Source organism: Alexandromys fortis, unplaced genomic scaffold (assembly GCF_014885135.2).
Source record: "Alexandromys fortis isolate MF-2015 unplaced genomic scaffold, M_Fortis_MF-2015_v1.1 scaffold_156, whole genome shotgun sequence".
Classification (NCBI taxonomy): Eukaryota; Metazoa; Chordata; class Mammalia; order Rodentia; family Cricetidae; genus Alexandromys; species Alexandromys fortis.
The window spans coordinates 3,632,634-3,651,460 of NW_026068028.1; the positions used below are offsets into that span (position 1 = coordinate 3,632,634).

The window sequence follows — 18,827 nt, forward strand, 5'->3', positions numbered from 1 at the left end:
GTTCAGTCATTTGCTGCTGTGTCCTGCAGAATGTCTCGCAGACTCTTTCATGAATCAGGAACCCCAAAAGACCATCTCACCTTTAGGCAAGTCCAGTAGTCCTCTCTCTGTTATAATTTTCTTAGGCCAAAGGTTAATTTGGGAATTTTACCATCATTTGCTTTCACAGGAGCCCCTAAGGAGAACATCGCCCCCATGTCAGCTTGAAGCAATCTTAGAGGACGGCGTCCCCTCCCCCAACAGAGTTTGCCCTCAGGGTTAGGGACATCTTTTAGTGGTTGGTTTGGGGTTGAGGGGATGGGGAGATGTTTTATGGAGTTAGGGGTATGTTAAAAAAAAAAAGGGGATTAACTGGTTTGATGGGATGATTGGTATTTGTGAGTTACTGTTTTTAGAAAATTGTATTGGTACTGTTTCCTGTATATTGACATATTGAATATTGAATGTGAGTGTTCCTACCTCTATTTTTGTATAAGAGTATACTTATATTGTATTGATACATCTACCATATCACAATGTACATTTCTACCTCTGATACTATTTATGTAATAACATTGTTTACATTTGATATGTAATGACATTGTTTACAGATGAAGATCATTGTCTTCATGTATTGCACAGTTGTTTATTTTTTTTAGTCTTCAAGTTAGATAGGTATTGAGAATTTTATGTTGTTCATGTTTATTTTTAGGTTAATAAGGTATTCTAGATACATAGAGATTATATTTAGTATAGATAGTATAATCTTCAGCCTCTTTAAAGAGCTGTAGAAAATGGCCTTTAAGCTAACCTAGAATTCTGTGCCGAGACACAATTACTCCTGGCGACACCACTCTACTCCCGAGAGAACGTTGAGCACCAAAGACACTCCACTGGGAGTTTGTATTCTTGGCAGAATTGGCCTTTGGGTTAAGAAAAGCCCATACCTCATCTACTGACAAAGATATGAAACAGGATTTTCTTATCTTGCCAAGACAGGGTAGGATAATTCTAAGAAAATTCCTTACATTTGATAATGGTATGTCAGTCATGCTAGGCCTTAGCCAAAGTTGGTTGACTCAACATTGCGAACGAGAATTTGGGTGATTGCCCAGGTAGTCTGTTGTCTCTGTCATTTATGGCACGCTTTGGATATCGCTCATTTGTTAAGTAATATTTATTCCCTTCTCGGATCTTTGACGGAGTTGAAGATTATATAATTGTAATTACTCTCTACATTATTTAGACTCCTTGAGATAGAATGTCTGGTAAAACTTTTGTTCTCAATATTGTTTGTTATACCTATTATTTATTATTATTGTTTATAGTTGTATTTAGGTTAGTTCTGTCTTATTTAGACAAAAGGAGGGAGATGTAGGGATAAGCCCTCCCCTTGGGGGCGGGCTGCCCTCAGGCGTTTGTTTACGGATATATTGGGCGGAAAAAAGCTGCGCGCCCCTTGCTCCCCCTGCCTCTCCTGTCTCCGCTGGTTACTCCGCTGGAACCTTGGTTTCGTGAGTCTGGTTTTGTTATTAAATTTGTTCAAATATCTATTACTGGTGATTTATTAATCCGACCGCTGCAGTACTTGCCATATACAGCAGAAGATCAATTTGGTTCTCCCTGCATCACTTTTGCTTAATGTAGAATTCCCTCGTTTGCTATGATTCATTGATAAATTCTTAGAAGATTGGTCATACTATTAAAAATAGGACAATCTGTGACGTCAAGAGATCCGAGGCTGAGAGGCATTTGAAAGGCTGTCATCTTGTTTTTAGAGACAGGGTTTTCTAAAAGGGAAGAGCAGAATATGTAATCACTTTCCAAGTTAGAAACTAATTACTTTACAAAATTTCTTTTAAAGTTATAGCTGTTTGATTTCCATTTTTTTGACAAGGAATCTTTTTTTTTTTATTGTTGCTTTTATCCTAAAGCTTGAACCTGTAGTCTAAATCAGACTAACCATACCAACTGTTGGACTCAAGATGTTAAATGCTATTTGGAAGAAGATAATTAAACACATATATGATTAAAAAATAATCGTTTAAAAAAGCAGGAGAGCATGCTTTGCGATCTTTTACAAACATTGGTTTCAGATTGATGTTTATATATGATGGCACTGACATGTAAAAATGCTAATGAAATAAACTTAAGATATCTGAAAGTAAAAGAGCAAGTCATGGGTTTTAAACTAGAGCAGAAGTTAACAAATGTTTTTCTCTTCAGGGTTGGAAAGTAAACATTTGGGGCTTTGTAAGCCAGATGGTTTTTGTGCAGTGACTCATGTCTGCATCGTAGCACTAAGTGGCCACAGATAGGATGTAAACTAATGGGAATGGCTGTCTTCCAATAAAACTTTATTTATAAAAGTAGAAAAGAGGCCAGAGTTAGTCTGTGGATGCTGGGTGCTGACCCCTGAGAGAGAACAGCAAGGAGAGGAAACCCATGACAGTGGCTTTCTGGAGCTGAGAAAGCTGATTTCTATCTGCTTTGTGGGTTTCCTTGTAAGGAGGCAGTGCTAACAGATTTTCAGGTATACGTGGTTTTTCTCTGGAGGTTAATTTGAGCTCAGCGATGATTGACATGAAAGGAAGAAATAAAATGAGCCTCTTTGTGAATTAAACAGCCGGGTTCTCAGAAGGAAGAGTGGTTTCCATGAATTCTAGCAACAATACTTCTGGCCATTGTGTTCTCAGAATGTGTCTCATACCTACATGTAAGTTGATCTTCGTAGAGAAAGCTTCCAGAAATATGGAGTTACATGCTGAATGACTTCGGTTCACGCTACAGTAGCTGTATAATAATCAGTGATGGGGCACGTGGGGTTTCTATGGCTGTCTCTATACTTTCTGTGCTAGCAATTCATCTTTACTCATTTTTTTCTATGTAGTATTCAGTTGCATGATAGAACTCAGAGGGAAAATGAGATCCTAGAAATGAAGGCTATTTCAGAGGGGCTGGGTATGTGATGGCTTTATGGGGTTAACCGAGTTAAAACAATAATAAAGGAGAGGGGGCTTTGCTTTGGGTAGAAATACCTGTTTTGGTAGATCGAGGTGGTTGAGGAAATCACTAATCTTTCTCCTTTTACTTTGAAATTAAAGGGCTTAATGCTTACTTAATAAAATCATGTAACAGATAGGAACTTCTCCCGGTCACTTGAGTTCCCTGTCAAGCAGATACCGAATTGATTAGGAGCACTAAAGACTTGCTGGGCAGGGGGAGCAGCTGTCTGTGGAACAGATTTGAGGATCTCTCTTCTTGCAATGTGGAGCAAAGAGCACCTCAGAGAAGAGTTCTGTGCTGCATAGAAACTCTGAACTGTGCTTCGTCAAACCAGCAGAAGGGGTGAAGTAAGAAGAGTTTTTGAGCACAAAGCCAGAAAGGGGTATAACTGAATGTTTTCTGAGTCAGAGGCTGAATATGAATTCTAAATGCTCGTCCAATAGCTCAGACTTGTTATTAGCTACTCTTTCACTCAAATTAACCCATAATTCATATCTACGTTTAGCCATGTGGCTTGGTACCTTTTCTCAGTATGACATTCACATCTTTTTTTTTTTAAGATTTATTTATTCGTTATGTATACAACATTCCTTCCATGTGTGCCTGCAGGCCAGAAAAGGACATCAGATCCCATTCACATCTTGTTTCTCTGCGTTTGCTGGCCACTCTCAGACTCTGCCCTTCCTCTTTGCAGAATTCTCTTAGTCTGATTCTTGTGCTTAATTTCTTCCTTCCCAGCTATTGGCCAATCAGCTTTTTATTAGCAAATGTGAGTAATACATATTTGTAGTGAAGAAAATAGAAATCTGGTTATATTGTCCTATGGCTGAAAGTCTTCCACTATGGCCACTAGATAGGGAGAACCCTTTAGGAAGCCCAGTTTCATGGTGTGATCATCACTCTCATTTTGTCTTCATCTTTGGCCACTTCTTGCTATGGACATTGTGTCTCATACATGATTGGTCCCTACACCCCACTGGGTAGCATCTAGCCTACCCAGGCAGGGCTGAGCCACATGGACGCATAATCTTCAAATCTATTTCACCTGTTTGCACAATGTCTTCCTTATTTAAACATTTGGAAATTAGGATCTCAGCAAGGTCAGTATATTCATCCCTGCACATTCTGTGAAAATGAATGAGATGAAGACTTTTAGAAGAAACCTCCAAGATAGCTGGCTGAGATAATCGGCATGCTGTTATCCAGGTATCTGAGTAATTGCCGCAAAGCTTGGCCATTCTCTGGATGTTGGAGTACAGTAATGCCTTCTGTGCTCTCGGTCATCCCTTAAGACAGCGAGATAACATGGCCTAGTGTTCCATCTTCTTAGATAACAACATCACGGAGAGAAAGGAAGGGTGGAGAAGAAATGAGTTTCTCCTTGTGTGTCTCTTTTACAGATAGTAAATGTGTCTTAGTAGCTTTTGGGAGACTGGAAAGCTAGCTCAGTTGGAAACATGCTTGACTCTCAACTATGAGGACTTGACTCTGATCTCCAGAGCCTGTATAAGAAAGTCTGAATGTGGTGTGGTTCTTGTTTGTATTTTTAGCACTGGGGAGCCAGATCCACACATGTACATCCCTGAGACTCCTTGACCAGTCAGCCTAGCCCGCACAGCGTTCTCCAGTCCAATGAGTGACCCTGTCTCAAACAGTAAGATGAAAGATACTTGAAGACTGACACCTGAGATTAATCTTTGACCTACACACACACACACACACACACACACACACCTGTGCATGCATAGCTGCACATCCTCCTCCACACACACAAAGAACACCTTGTATGTCTATCCTTATCATTGATGGGGCATGGATAATATTCCTTCCAGGTATGGCTTGGACATCCCTTGTTTCTTCCTAACACTGTTGGGGAAATCTGTCTTTGTGGCAGTGTTGGAAGGGGTTAGGTTGGCTATAAAGGGTGACTATGTCCTTCAACACAGTCTTCATATGGAAGTGGGTCCGTTTTTATGAGAATGGCTTGTAAGTTGAGTCTGGTCCCTTCTGTTTGTCTTCCTCTCCATAGTGAAGGACAGGGGGCAAGAGAGGGAGGTAGCTAGAGGAGAGCTTCAAGAGAAGAGAGAAAGAAGAGGCTCAAAGCAAGGAGGGCTTTGTCAGAGGAAAGCGGGAAGGGGTCAGTGTCAAGACGTAGGAGGATGAAGAAAAGGAGCTCTGGGAGCTCAGGAGGATGGGAGGGAAAGGTTCACTTTTTAGACAAGGCAAACAACGAAAAGAAAATCTACAGATGTTTTGAGATGAGGATCAAAAAATGGAAAGTCCACAATGGCTTCCAGGAAGGCAGATATATTCATATTTAGAATCATTGAGAAAGGAAAGTGCAGAGGAAAGACATGGGCCAGATACAGAAGATTAAACTGAGAAATCTGGGACACAAAGAATAGGAAAAAGGTTTTGTTTTTTTGTTTTTGTTTTTGGTAAATTTAGAGTGGTAACTGAAAGAATACCCCCCAAACAAAATACAACTGGGAAATTAAATCCAATGACCAAATGGAAATAAAATCAAATTGCATGAGAGGAAAAAGAAGTTGACATAAAAACTTTTTTTTTTTTGAGATTTCCCAACCTCCTGTTGTCTGAGAAATAACAAAGGGTGCTTTTCAAAGTCCACGTTTCCCTTTCCTTGGTTGAGAGACGCCATGTGGCTGTTACACTATCCATAACATAAGGCTTTGTTTGTTTAATCATCCTCAGGATGAACAAATGGAAAATTGGTGTCTGAGACAGATTTCAAGTCAGCCCTATCAGGATGCTTTCAGAACACATGCAGTGTGTTTGTCATGCTGAGCTTTTGACATGACCCAAAAACCAAATTGCTGAGCCTGCCTTAAATGGACAGAATTGTGAAACAGACTTAATAACCAAACAGACATAGATTAAAAAGTACTTTGAACTGTGAGATTGAGAGGTGTGATGTGTATGAACTTTCCCACGAGGCATTATTGGGATAGTTGGTGAAATTGAATGGGGGTCTGACTATTAGGTCATAATAATGTAGTCAAGGTTAAGCTGGTTTCCTGTCTCACATGCTGGGATTGTAGATATGTCTTTGTTTCTTGGAAATAAGCTTCAGTGATCAGTGTTCAAAGCAGTTAAGACATCAGGTGACGAACTTACCTCAAAACCAAACAAGGAAACAACCAAAGTTTTTCTACTGTTCTTGCAAAGTTTCTGTAGGTTTGAAGTTATTTCAACGTGCACCCACACACTGAGACAATGGGGATGTTCTATCGGGAACTCACCAAGGCCAGTTGGCCTGGGTCTGAAAAAAGCCCGGGATAAAAACGGTCTCGCTGAACATAGTGGACAAGGAGGACTACTGAGAACTCAAGAACAATGGCGATGGGTTTTTGATCCTACTGCACGTATTGGCTTTGTGGGAGCCTAGGCAGTTTGGATGCTCACCTTACTAGACCTGGATGGAGGAGGGTGGTCCTTGGACTTCCCACAGGGCAGGGAACCCTGATTACTCTTTGGGCTGACGAGGGAGGGGGATTTGGCTGGGGGAGGGAAATGGGAGGCGGCGGTGGGGAAGAGCCAGAAATCTTTAATAAATAAATATATAAATTAATAAAAAAAGGAAAAAAATATATGTGCACTTTCCAACCCAGCACCACCACTTCTAGATATAATTAGAGGAAAAAAAACCCACTGGTAACATGGACATAAAAAAGGGTGTACAAAGATGTGGGTTGCAGCTGAGCTGACAGCAGCAAAACTGAATGCAGGTAGAACAGTTGTAGGCAGAGAGGAAGGGCTAAGTGGGAGAGAATCTGTATACAATAGCATAGCTGGTAGAAAAGAATGGAGGATGTCTGCATGTTAACATGAGACACAGTATGAAATACAGAACGCTTTGAAAAAATATTCTTCCTTGTGTGTGTGTGTGTGTGTGTGTGTGTGTATTTGTATTTGCAGCCATAAGAGTTCTCTAGACATTCACATGGGGGAAACTGATTATGTGAGGGACGAAGGGTAAGAGTTATGGGGAGGGACAGTTTCCTGTTGTGTGAAATCCTCTCTGCCTATTTTTCTGTCTTTAATCATGACCATGTATTTTTCTTCCAACGATTAAAATGTTCTTAATCAGTGTCTCCAAAAGAAAAAAAAACAATTTCCTTTGTTACTCACAGAGTGTTTTTTTTTTTTTTATTATATATAGGCTGTGACTCAGATCTGGTTGACAACTTGTGTGGAATCCCTAAGATCAAACCAACAGCGCTCACCCAAAAATGAAGACTCCCTTTACAGGGATAAACTCTCCTAGAAGACTTTGGGATGGCCGAGAACAGGCGATGGATGATCTGCTGAGAAGATGGGTTTCCCGCCTGTGGTTACCTCTTCTAAGGAAGAAGATGCTGGGAAGGGTGAGCTCAGATCTTTTAGCCAAACTCTTGAATCAGAGAAGTCCCCCTGGTCATGGAAGAAGGCAGAAATCCTTGGAGCATGTGTGTAATAAATGATCTGCCTATGGGTTAGTAATTAAATCCCTTTGCACCAAACAATGCACTGGGTTAGGTAGACATGGGACCCAGTGGAATATAAAGATAGCTACAGAGGAACAGAAGATCAAAGGAATTTATAATCTGGCACCAGAGTGAAGAAACAATGGCATAGGAGTGGGAATGCACACACATTTAACAGGCACAGGTGGTGTTCAGCATGGGTAAGAGAAATGGGAGAGCTTGAAGTCGTAAGGGGCCAGCGAGTGGAGCCTTCACAGCTGCTGCTAAGAAGGTCAGGCTCTTTATTGGGTAGTTGACAGGAAGCTAGAGGATTCCGAGTACAAGAATGAACAGCTAGGTTTCCTTTTCTTTTCTCCTTTCTGTGGCATGCCATGGGGAGCATAGGACTTTGGATAGGGCTGGATCTTTATTCTGTGTTATACAATCTCTTCTGCAGTTGACGTTTCCCCTGAGCCCAGACTTTCATAACTCTAGTGGCTTCTATATGTGAAGTGTGGGGGGCCTGGAAGGTTGGGTGGTGTGAAGACACGGCTTCCTTTTTTTTTTCTCGTGTCCTTTATCACTTCTTTAGTCCTTTCCTCAATTTCACATCTTTAGGATTTTCATTTCTGTGTGTCTATTTATATGTCATGAAGCTGCTTCTAGCTTGTGCTAGTTACAAAGGAGAAAGGTCTGGTGCATAAGCAGGTGGTGTGAGTGTGTGTGTGCATGTGCATGTGTGTGTGTGTTTTGTCTGTACTAGTAGCAGGCAGTTCAAACAGTTTGCTATTTAGGTAAATAGGTTGAACTAGACTGGCTATCCCAGAAGAAATGTTATGATCAGAACAAAGGCAGGTAGCTCTGGAGATGAGCCCAGGGCAGTAACCCCCAAACCTCCAGGGTTCACAGCATCCTTAGTGTCTTGACCATTCTTTCACAGTAAAACAAGGCAAGAGAAATCTGTAAGAGTTCTCTTTAGTAAGTCATTAGCATCTCCAAATTTTTTCAATATTCAAATTTTAACAACTTAATGTCTATTTCAAAATAGATACAGTTACAGGGCTAGAGAGATGGCTCAGTGGTTTAGAGTACTGCCTGCTCTTCTAGAGAACCTAGTTTTGGTTCCCGGTACCCACATGATGACTTACAACCAGATGTAACTCCAGTTATAGGGAGCTGCTGATTTTGTTTGACCTCCTTGGTAAGTTAGCTTCCACATGATATACAGACACACATGCAGGTCAAGCACTCATATATGTAATAATATCTAACAAACAAACAGCAACAACAAAACACAATTACTTTAGTTGCTGCAGATAGAATTTGAAGTTAGACTAGACATGGCCACTTTCGTTTTCTTTTCTGCACTTGATTTTCTGGTGGTACTTTAAAAAAAATCACTTTATCCAAACCAGACTTTCAAAACCAGGATGTGATCAAATGGAATACAGTGACCAAGTGAGCAAACTGAAGTACCTTCAATTATGGATTTCCACTGTTTTTTGACAGATGTCATCTATTATTGAGGTTTTTTGAAAAATTCTCATACCCCAGAACACTTCCCATAGGCTCACTCCAGTGCCCCAGACACCTCCATATCCTAAGGAATAGGGGCTGAGAAAGGCCTTTGTAGCGAAAAGATGTTGAATGTTTGAAGGAAGGCATCAAGGATGAGATTAAAAGTCCAGGCAACAAGGGCACTTGTGCAAGCTCTGAAAGTGATGATGATATTCTATTATTAATTACTATGATTTATTTATCTATCATCTTTAGTCAAAGTCTGCTCTTTTGTTCCTGACTGCTCGGACCCGAATACTCACACAGAAACTATATTAATTACAACACTGCTTGGCCAATAGCTTAGATGTCTTTCTATCTAGCTCTTATATCTTAAATTAACCCATTTCTATTATTCTGTGAATCACCACGAGGTTGTGGCCTACTGGTAAGGTTATGGCTGGCAGCTGGCGTCTTTCTCCTTGGGCAGCTATATGGCATCTCTCTGACTCTGCCTACTTTCTCTCTATATCTCTGTTCCAATTTCCTGCCGACTTTACTCTAAGTCATTGGCTGAAACAGCTTTTTAAATAACCAATGGTAATAAAACATATTCATAGCCCAAGAGAGGAATTCCACATCAATCATCTATTATTTTATTTATATATCAACAATCTATTTTCTATCTACATACATACTGTACATCTATCTATCTATCTATCTATCTATCTATCTATCTATCTATCTATCTATCTATCATCTATCTACCTATATCTATCTATGTATTTTTGTATTTTTCTATGTATCTATGTATTTTTTATATCTATGTATCTATGTGTTTTTCTATCTATCTATATATCTATGTATTTATCTCTCTCTCTATATATCTATCATCTACCTACCTACCTATCTACCTGTCATCTTTCTATCTATCTTATGATCATTGATCATCTATGAGTTAGTCATCTATCTATTCATCCAGCCAACCTTCCTTCTCTTCTTCCTTCCTCCCTTAAGGTCTCATATATGCCCAAGATACCACCCAGTGTCTTAGACCGCTTCCTGTTACTTGTAAGCCAGGATGTGGGACACTTGGCTAATTCTCCAGCACCATGTCTGCCTGTACACCACTGTGTCACATTATGATAAAAATGGACCAAATTTCTGAAAAATGTAAGCCACCCCAATTAAATGTTTTTTCTTTGTAAGAGTTGCCATGGTCCTGGTGTCTCTTCACAGCAATAGAAACCCTTACTGAGACAGAAGCTCAGTTACAATTGTTGGCCAGTGGAGAGCTGCAGCTGCCAGCCTAGCAAATTGGAAGAGTTGAAAACTGCCTACACGATCATCTTGGAAATGGATTCTTCTTTAGTCACATCTGAAAGTAACACTGGTTCCATGGATCTTCTTCACAGAAGCGTAGGCACGACTCTGAGGCAGTATGAAGCCTGGATCCCTCACCCACAAGTACCTGAAACAGCTAACAATGCTTTACGCTGTTGTCATGGAACCATTTGTTACGCAGCAGAAGATAACACATATGCACGCATCATGGAGGCTAATGTGCTGTCACTTGTAAGGCACTATTGTCTTATTTTCTCTGAACAGGAAACACTGTTGCCGTATGATCTCTCAGAAAGTGGCTAGCACAGTTGGTTGTAGGAGGTAGCCTGCTTTTAGGGAAGCTAAATGTGTTTCTATCATACTTTGTGTGGTCTGAATAATTTTCTTAGCATGTAGTCATTATACAAAGTAATGAGTTCCATTTTCATTTCAAAGACATTTTCATGACTGACGGAGGAAGGTCATTAGCTAATAAAGAAACTGCTTGGCCTGATAGGTTAGAACATAGGTGGGTGGAGTAAACAGAACAGAATGCTGGGGGGAAGAGGAAGTGAGGTAAGACGCCTCAGACAGACGCCATTTCTTCTCCTCTCTGGGGCAGATGCAATGAAGCTCCGACCCAGGATGGATGTAGGCTAGAATCTTCCTGGTAAGCACACCCCGTGGTGCTACACACATTAATAGAAATGGGCCAAGCAGTGTTTATATGAATACAGTTTGTGTGTTGTTATTTTGGGGCATAAACTAGCCAGGTGGCGGGGAGCTGGGTAGCAGGAAGTGGCCCACAGCTCCTTCAACACATGACTTTGACATACTCAGCCTATTACGCTTTCCTCACTTTCTGGCTTTCTCCCTTTTTTCAAGTAGCCATTTCTACTATTCTTTATTAACAGAATTATGCATTTTAGAAGATTTAGTTTACTTTATTTATGTGTATGTGTGTGTATGTGCATGTGTGTGCTGCTGCCCATGGAATCCAGAAGAGGGTGCTTATCCCCTGGAACTGGAGTTGGAGGTGGTTGGGAGTGCTGGGAAGAGCAGCAAGTGCTCTTAACTTTTGAACCACCTCTCCAGTCTCCTTAATGGTTTATTAAATGATTTCTATCTTTTCTCCATTGCAGGTAGTCAGCAATCCGTATCTTTGTGTGACTCCTAGGACCGTGACTGCCTGTGGACAGTCTTCACTTATGTTAGATACACATTTGTCAAACCCTCCTTCAAGAAGGGAGGGTACCCATCGGGTCCTTTTTCACTAGTAAAATCTATCTTTCTTTACTTTTTGATTCTTTTAAAATGTCAAACCTTTGGGAATTATTTCTTCAAAGACTTGGCACATCTTTATGTCATTTTCTATAATTTGATAAAAAGATAAAACTTTAATTTGCCTGAAGCACACGTGGGCTTTTGATTTCTAGTTTTATTAGAAATCCGGTGACAGATCTTTTCTTCAGGGCTGAATAAATCTTTCTTCAGATAAGAAAATAGTTCCTAATCTGACACGAATGAGGTAGGGGTTCTTTTTAAAATATTTATTATTCTTACTCATAATGATTTATTCATATCTCACTCTTGGCAGATAGCTCAGTCTGTAAAGTTCTAGGTTGGCAACCAGGAGGACCTGAGTTCAGTCTGCAGAAACCACACATAAAGCCTGACATGGCGGCACACACTGATTCCAGTGCTGAAATGGGACAGCTTGCCAAGCTGGTTTTCTCAGTGAGTCCCAGTCCCAATGATAGACCTTGTCTCCAAAAAGAGAGGTAGATGGTGTCCTGAGGAAACCACCTGAGATTGACCTCTGGTCTCCACAAAGATGTGCACATGGGCACACATGTAACTGCACACACAGGTGTATACACACACAGCAAAAAGAAGAAAAAGACAAAAACCAACCTATGTAAGATGTATGACTACCTCTGACCTCTTCAACCTATTCCCAAGTAGCTGTGTTTGTCACATTGGTGTGTTAACTCCTATAGCTCTTTTGCATTTGCATATACATCAGGCATATGAAGAAAATCACATATCCAGTGGGTTTGTCTTAATGAGTGTGATGATATGTGTGTGATTCTGTATGTAGAAACGCATATATAAACACACACATATATATGTATATACATACATACACACACTCATATATATATATATATACACATACACACAGAGATACTCTGTAGCCACAGGCTTTGCATCTGTAGATTCAATCAACTGCAGATAGACTATAATTTGAAAAAGCACTCATATTGAATGTGTATAGATAATTGTCATTATATCCTAGACAATACAGCATAAGAGCTATTTGTACAGCATTTACATTAAGTCAGTTATGATAAGTAATCCAAAGATGATCTATAAAGAAGAATAGTCTGTGCCAATGTACCATTTAATTACTATTATTATTTTAAATTTTGTATGCATCTGTGTGTGAGTGTGTGCATGTTCATGTGTGTGAGGGTAGGTATACATGTGTCATGACACACATGAAGACGTCACAGGACAGCCTTAGATGGTGGCCCCACTCCCCACGTGTTGTTTTCTGATGAATACTAGCTAGTCTTTGAACTCCCCAGAATTCTGTCTCTGACCCTGTCTCTATGGAGGAGCAACAGATTCACAGATGAGTGTCACCAGGTCTGGCTGTACATGGGTCCTGGAGTCCCAAATCAGGTCCCCATGTTTGAGCAGTGAGTACTTCACACATGAGCCATTTCCTCATCTCCCTAAACACCATTTTTTATGAAGGATTTTGACCATCTTTGAGGGGTCTTGGAGCTAATTCCCTTCCAATGTCAAGGAATCACTATATTCTTCAAATGGCCTTTTCTAGTCAATAAAACAGCAAAGAGGTTTCTCATGTGAATTTCCCAAAACGGATGCTCCCGGCTTTATCAAGCTGCTTCTGGTTGATGGATACTTAGATGGCTTTATTACTGAGGTGTTGATGCAATGAGCAGCTCTTTCTGAGACAGATAATAGCAGCCAACTTGCCAGTACAGACAGATGAGTTGATATTTTTTCTTTATTTTGATAAATTTTGATCAACTTCTTTCCTTTCTGTTATTACCCCCTTAAGAAATATATTTAACTTAGATTATTGAGTTAATTGCTTAAATCAATTAAAGTTAAATTAAATTTCTCCCTCATGGGAGACATGAAAGATGAGCCTTGTGTTTTGGTTTGTGTATCTTACAGAAATGTAAGATAGTTTTGCTTCCAAGAGCCATTATTTTTTGCTCCCAGGCAAAGTTGCCCTATTGAGAATGCAGGGTTTAGGAAAGCATAGTTGGAAACTTTTTTGTGGGGTGGCCCCATGGAATAGACACATATTTCTTTAGAGAAGTTCAGTCTATACCACATTGGCTCTGGTGGCATTCCAGCACCTAGCCCTTGAGGTTGGTATGGGTGGAGTTGATTGCAGATGAGGTAACCTGGGATGTTCCCAGGTCCACCAGGAAGCACAGGAGATAGTGTGAATTTATTTTTCTTCCTTGTATATGTATTAAGCTGTCACAAATCGCCAGAGGGGCTGGAAAGATAGCTCTGTGGTTAGGAGTTCTTGAGATCTATGTTCAGATCCCAGCACCCATATATCAAGGACAGCATGATCTCACACAGGTCCGTAACCCCAGTGCTTTGCGGGTGCTGAGACAAGAGGATCACTAAAGCTTGCTGGTTTCCAGCCCAGCTGGAAAATTCAAGCTCTAGAGTCATAGAGAGATTGCTCCTCGAAGGAATCAGGCAGAGTGATAGAGGAGGACACCAATGTGCACACTGCATACACATGTATGCATAAAGTAATACACATACGTCACACTGTCATCATGACACTACGTATAGATCTCTAGAACACCATCATCTATAATATACAAAGAGAGGAGACACAGGAAAGAAAAAGCAGTGGACTGGAGGCTGACACTAGAATTTGCTCATTTCCATGTTTTACAAGCAGCTTTCCACAGTGAAAAAGATGGAAGATCATTCTCTGAAAGATGCTTCATGACAGGCAGGATGAGGCTGAGAAAATTCCCCAACATAGATAGACTGCAAAAAGAAAGCCATCATGGTCAGGAATAATTATTTGTAGTTCTGTTCCATGACTTCATCAATTACATTAGATACAAAGGAAAATTATCATCAGACAATGAGAAGACAAAAGTTACCAAGCAGGGAGGGTAGGGATAGGGACATTTGGGATTCCCCTCTGTGTGCTGTGAATATCATAGGTTAATAAAGGAACTGCTTTGGGCCTATAGCAGAGCTATAGGGGAACAGAGCTAGGCGGGGAAAACTAAATGAAATGCTGGGAAAAAGAAGGATGGAATCAGAGGGAAGCCATGGAGCCACCACCAGAGACAGATGCTGGAAACTTTACCTGGTAAGCCACTGCCACATGGCAATACACAAATTAATGGAAATGGGTTAAATTAAGATGTAAGAGTTAGCCAATAAGAAGTTAGAGCTAATGGGACAAGCAGTGACTTATATAATATGGTTTCTGAGTGATTATGTCAGTTTTGGGCTGTTGGAGGAAGGGGGCCACTAGTTAGTTTCCAGCTGCCTGGCTAGCTTTGGAAAAGAGGTTTTTCTTTTGTTTCCACAGAGGATGAGAAACTGTGGAATCCTTCCAGACTGATGTGATTTGATGGACCAAGATGCCCTGAAAGGTTGCCTTGAACACCCCTCAAAAAATTACTTCACTCAATAAACAGCAGGAAGACATTTGGGTAGAACTATGCCCATATTTCTAAATATTGTCTATAAATGTTTATTTACATTTAGAGGAGGATATGGTATACAGATTTGCATTGGTATGGATCTTGGTTTATTGATACAAATTTAAAGTCAATTTTGTTATACTGTGTATAGATATTTCTGATCTTAATTAAGTATTGTGTTTGTCCAGGTCATTTAAAAATGTTATGTATAATTAGTAAATATAGGTTAATAGATAATCATCTATAACAGTCAAGCTTGTAGTCATGTTAGTTAAATTTTTTTTAGATGGGCAGATATGTATTTCAGTTGAATAGGCATTCTTCAAACCTTTCAAAGACTATGGACTATGGCATTTAAAATGTTTTAAGAGCTTAAGATTTTTCATGACAATGAGATACATCTGCTCCTGGCAGCACCAATTACTTCAAGATGGGTACTTCATCCTCTTGAAGAAGCTCCTCATGGAGTCTATTAGCCATTGGGGCCAGAAACTGCTCTTGCCTGGGCTTCTTGATGAACTGGATATGCAGGAACTGCAGAGAAATGACTACTGAACTTGCCTAAAGGTGAGATGATCCTTCAGGGTTCCTGCTTCATGAAAGAATCTGCCAGACATTCTGCAGGACACAGAAGAAAGTGACTGACAAACTGCCAATATAGGCAGAATTGTCTTTGAAATTTCCTGCTTCGTGAAAAAGTTTGCCGTATACTATGGGCCTGTAGGCTGAAGATGGATGCTCCAACATTACAGAAGAACTTTGGGTTCTTTTGGGTTCAGGCAGTGATATGTCTCTGTCAATTCTAGAGTTTTGGAAGTTGCTTACAATGCATTTCCTGTTTACTTAGGTAATATTATATTCTTCTGGAGTCTTTTATGGAGTTGAAGAATTTATAGTTATAATTATAGTTTTCCTTAGATATGACAAAAGCTAAAGTAGATATAAATATTTTAATTTTAATTCTTGCTTGATACCTGTTTTGTTATATGTAATTTTACTATGTTAAAGTTAAAACCTTCCTTTTTATTTAAACAGAAAAGGGAAGGTAATGTAGGATTCCCCTCTGTATGCTGTGAATATCATTGGTTAATAAAGAAACTGCTTTGGGCCTATAGCAAAACTGTAGGGGAACGAAGCTAGGCAAGGAAAACTAAATGGAATACTGGGAGAAAGAAGGGCAGAGTTAGAGAGAAGCCATGGAGCCACCACCAGAGACAGATGCTGGAAACTTTACCAGGAAAGCTACTGCCACGTGGTGATACATAGATTAATGGAAATGGGTTAAATTAAGATGTAAGAGTTAGCCAATAAGAAGTTAGAGCTAATGGGCCAAGCAGTGATTTAAATAATGTGGTTTCTGTGTGATTATTTTGATTCTGGGCGGCTGGGACAAACAACCAGCCCCTGCAACAGGATATGTACGGCATGGCTGATGCTTCCACGTCCTTAGGGACAGCAAAGGTGCTCTGATCTGGGTCTCATCTCCTGCCTTCCCAGCACTAGCTGTGTTACTTTGGGCAAGTCACTTGGTAGCTCTGGTCCTCAGTTGAGCAGAATGGGCCTGAAGCAAAAGCTTTGCACAGACTACTTGAGAGATTTGGTGTCAAGGCAGTTCGAAGTGCAGCTGGAAGCTAAGAACATACTAACATAGGAAGCAAGAGATGGCCTGGAGCTCTCTCAACTTTTTCACACACACGTGAGCATATTTATCCTCATAGTTACTTTAATACGCAACAGGAAGAAATATAACCCAGTGCACTGAGCTTCTGATTTTAGAGATGTGATTTATGGCTTTAGGATGTGACTTGTAAAAAGTCAAGTTCATTGTACATTGATTTAAATAATAATAGCACATAAGACTAGTTTTTTTTTTTAAAGAGTTAACTCGGTAGTTTTTAACTCTATAGTTTCTCACACTGTTTTGAGCTTTTCACATGGGGGAATCGTGTATGAAAATGGAACACTTTCTAATTAAAAGGACCTGGTCTGGTGTCCTGTGATGGGCTTCTCTGTCATCTTGGTTCAACTTCGAATCACCTGGTAAGAGAATCTCCATGAGGGGCTGTCTACACAGAGGTGACTTGTGGCTGTGACTGTGGGGTACTGTCATAATTAAGGTAATGGATGTGAGATAACCCAGGCCAGCACGGGTGGCGCCATTCCCTAGGCAGGGGTCCTAAAGTTTCATGAGTGGAGAAGTTGAGCTGAGCACAAGCAACGGAGCATGCACACATAGACTTCTCTTCGTTCTTGACTATAGATGTGGTGTGACCAGATGTCTCAAGCTCCCACGGCTGTGGCTTCCCTGCAGCCATAGACTGTAGCCTGGAATTGGGAGCCGACACAAGCCATTTCTCCTTCAGATTGCCCTTTTTCAGGGCATTTCATGACAGCAACAGAAATGACGCTAGCACAGGCTCCCAAACACAGCATTTGTTACAAGGGTCCAAGCATTGCTCTTTCTGCCGAGCCGTGGGTTTGGAAAGAAAAGGTCAAGAGCCTCTTATGAATGCAGGATGCTCTTCTCTTGCCCTCCTCTCCTCTCCCTGTCTCCAAGGCATTCATTGGGCTCCCATGTGTATGAAGCTACATCCCAACCTATAGCAAAGAAACAGGACACTTGGCATTCAAAGGGCACCTCTTGCCTTTTCTCATTTGTTGGCTAAGAGCAAAATGAATAATGGCATCCAGTCCCAGGGGTGCACAACCATGGTCTTCCTTTTCAGGGAAACAAACCTCCAGACACGTTTGAAGAGAAGCCTTGGTCCGGGGACTGTGCCTTTGGCTGTAAATTGCCTTTGAACTTTACGTAACCTCTTGGACCCTTCTCTCAGAAGTGTTTCGAAATTGCTGGTGTCATTGTTGGGGGTTGTCTGTAAAGAGACAAACCGCTCTTTCGTCTGAGCTGACTTGGCATTGAAGCGTGCGCTGCCTGTCCCTTTGGCTGTCCAGAGCTCTCCCAGGCTTGGCGTTTGTAACCTCATCCTTGCTAGCCTCTCCTAGAGGCCCCTTGAGACAGAACTCTGCTGTTGGAGCCCTGTTGATCTGCACTCAATGGTCCGCATTGTCACCCATGTGAATCTCACTCAGCCCAGGAGCTTAAGAAGTGTACAAAGAAAACAACTCATGGAGTTTTGAAATTCAGTCTACGTCCTGTTTCATTGAAGGTAGAAAAGTTTAATCTCAGATAATACGAAGTCTCTTCCGGTGCTAGGATCACATTTAAATTTTAGGCACATAATCTGCTATATGGGCATGGGATAAGACATCTGCCCCTCCCATTGGATCCTCTCCTGTTGGTCTGTGACACCACAGACTTCCTTGTTCCTCTTGGTGTGGTCTTACTCTTTCTCCTTAAAGGTGCTTTCCAAGAAATATTTCATCTAGGTTGTGAACTCTTTCCCGGCTTCTGACATCATCAGCTTTGAGCCAGGGAAAGTAATAATTTCTCTGCTTTCTTCTTTACCTTTGCTCTCCCTTCTCTGATGAACCAGTAAACATAGCTTTGATGTTATGAAAGTGGAGGTGGAGACTCGGCAGAGTCAGTAAAGTGCTTGCCACACAAGCATGAGGATCTGCATTTGAACCCAGAACCTACCTCAAAATCTAGCTGTGATAGCATATATCACCACAATGCTGTGGGGAGACTGAGAATCCCTGGGGCTTTCTATGCTGGCTTGAATCTATGACCTCTAGGTTCAATGAGAGACCCTGTTTCAAGGAATAAGGTAGGGAGAGGATGAGGAAGGCACCTGACATTGACCTCTGGGCTCTATACATATGCATACAAATATGCACACGCAAACACACACACACACAC

The 18,827-nt window shown here is 40.8% G+C and overlaps 1 long non-coding RNA gene across 1 annotated transcript; it reads left to right on the forward strand.

Annotated features, from left to right (window-relative positions):
- The first annotated feature begins 1,417 nt into the window (after positions 1 to 1,417).
- LOC126515018 (uncharacterized) lies at positions 1,418 to 16,327 on the forward strand. The gene is made up of 3 exons (XR_007595726.1): positions 1,418 to 1,493; positions 7,169 to 7,373; positions 14,893 to 16,327. It is a non-coding gene; the product is annotated as an uncharacterized lncRNA (long non-coding RNA).
- Positions 16,328 to 18,827: the final 2,500 nt, after the last annotated feature.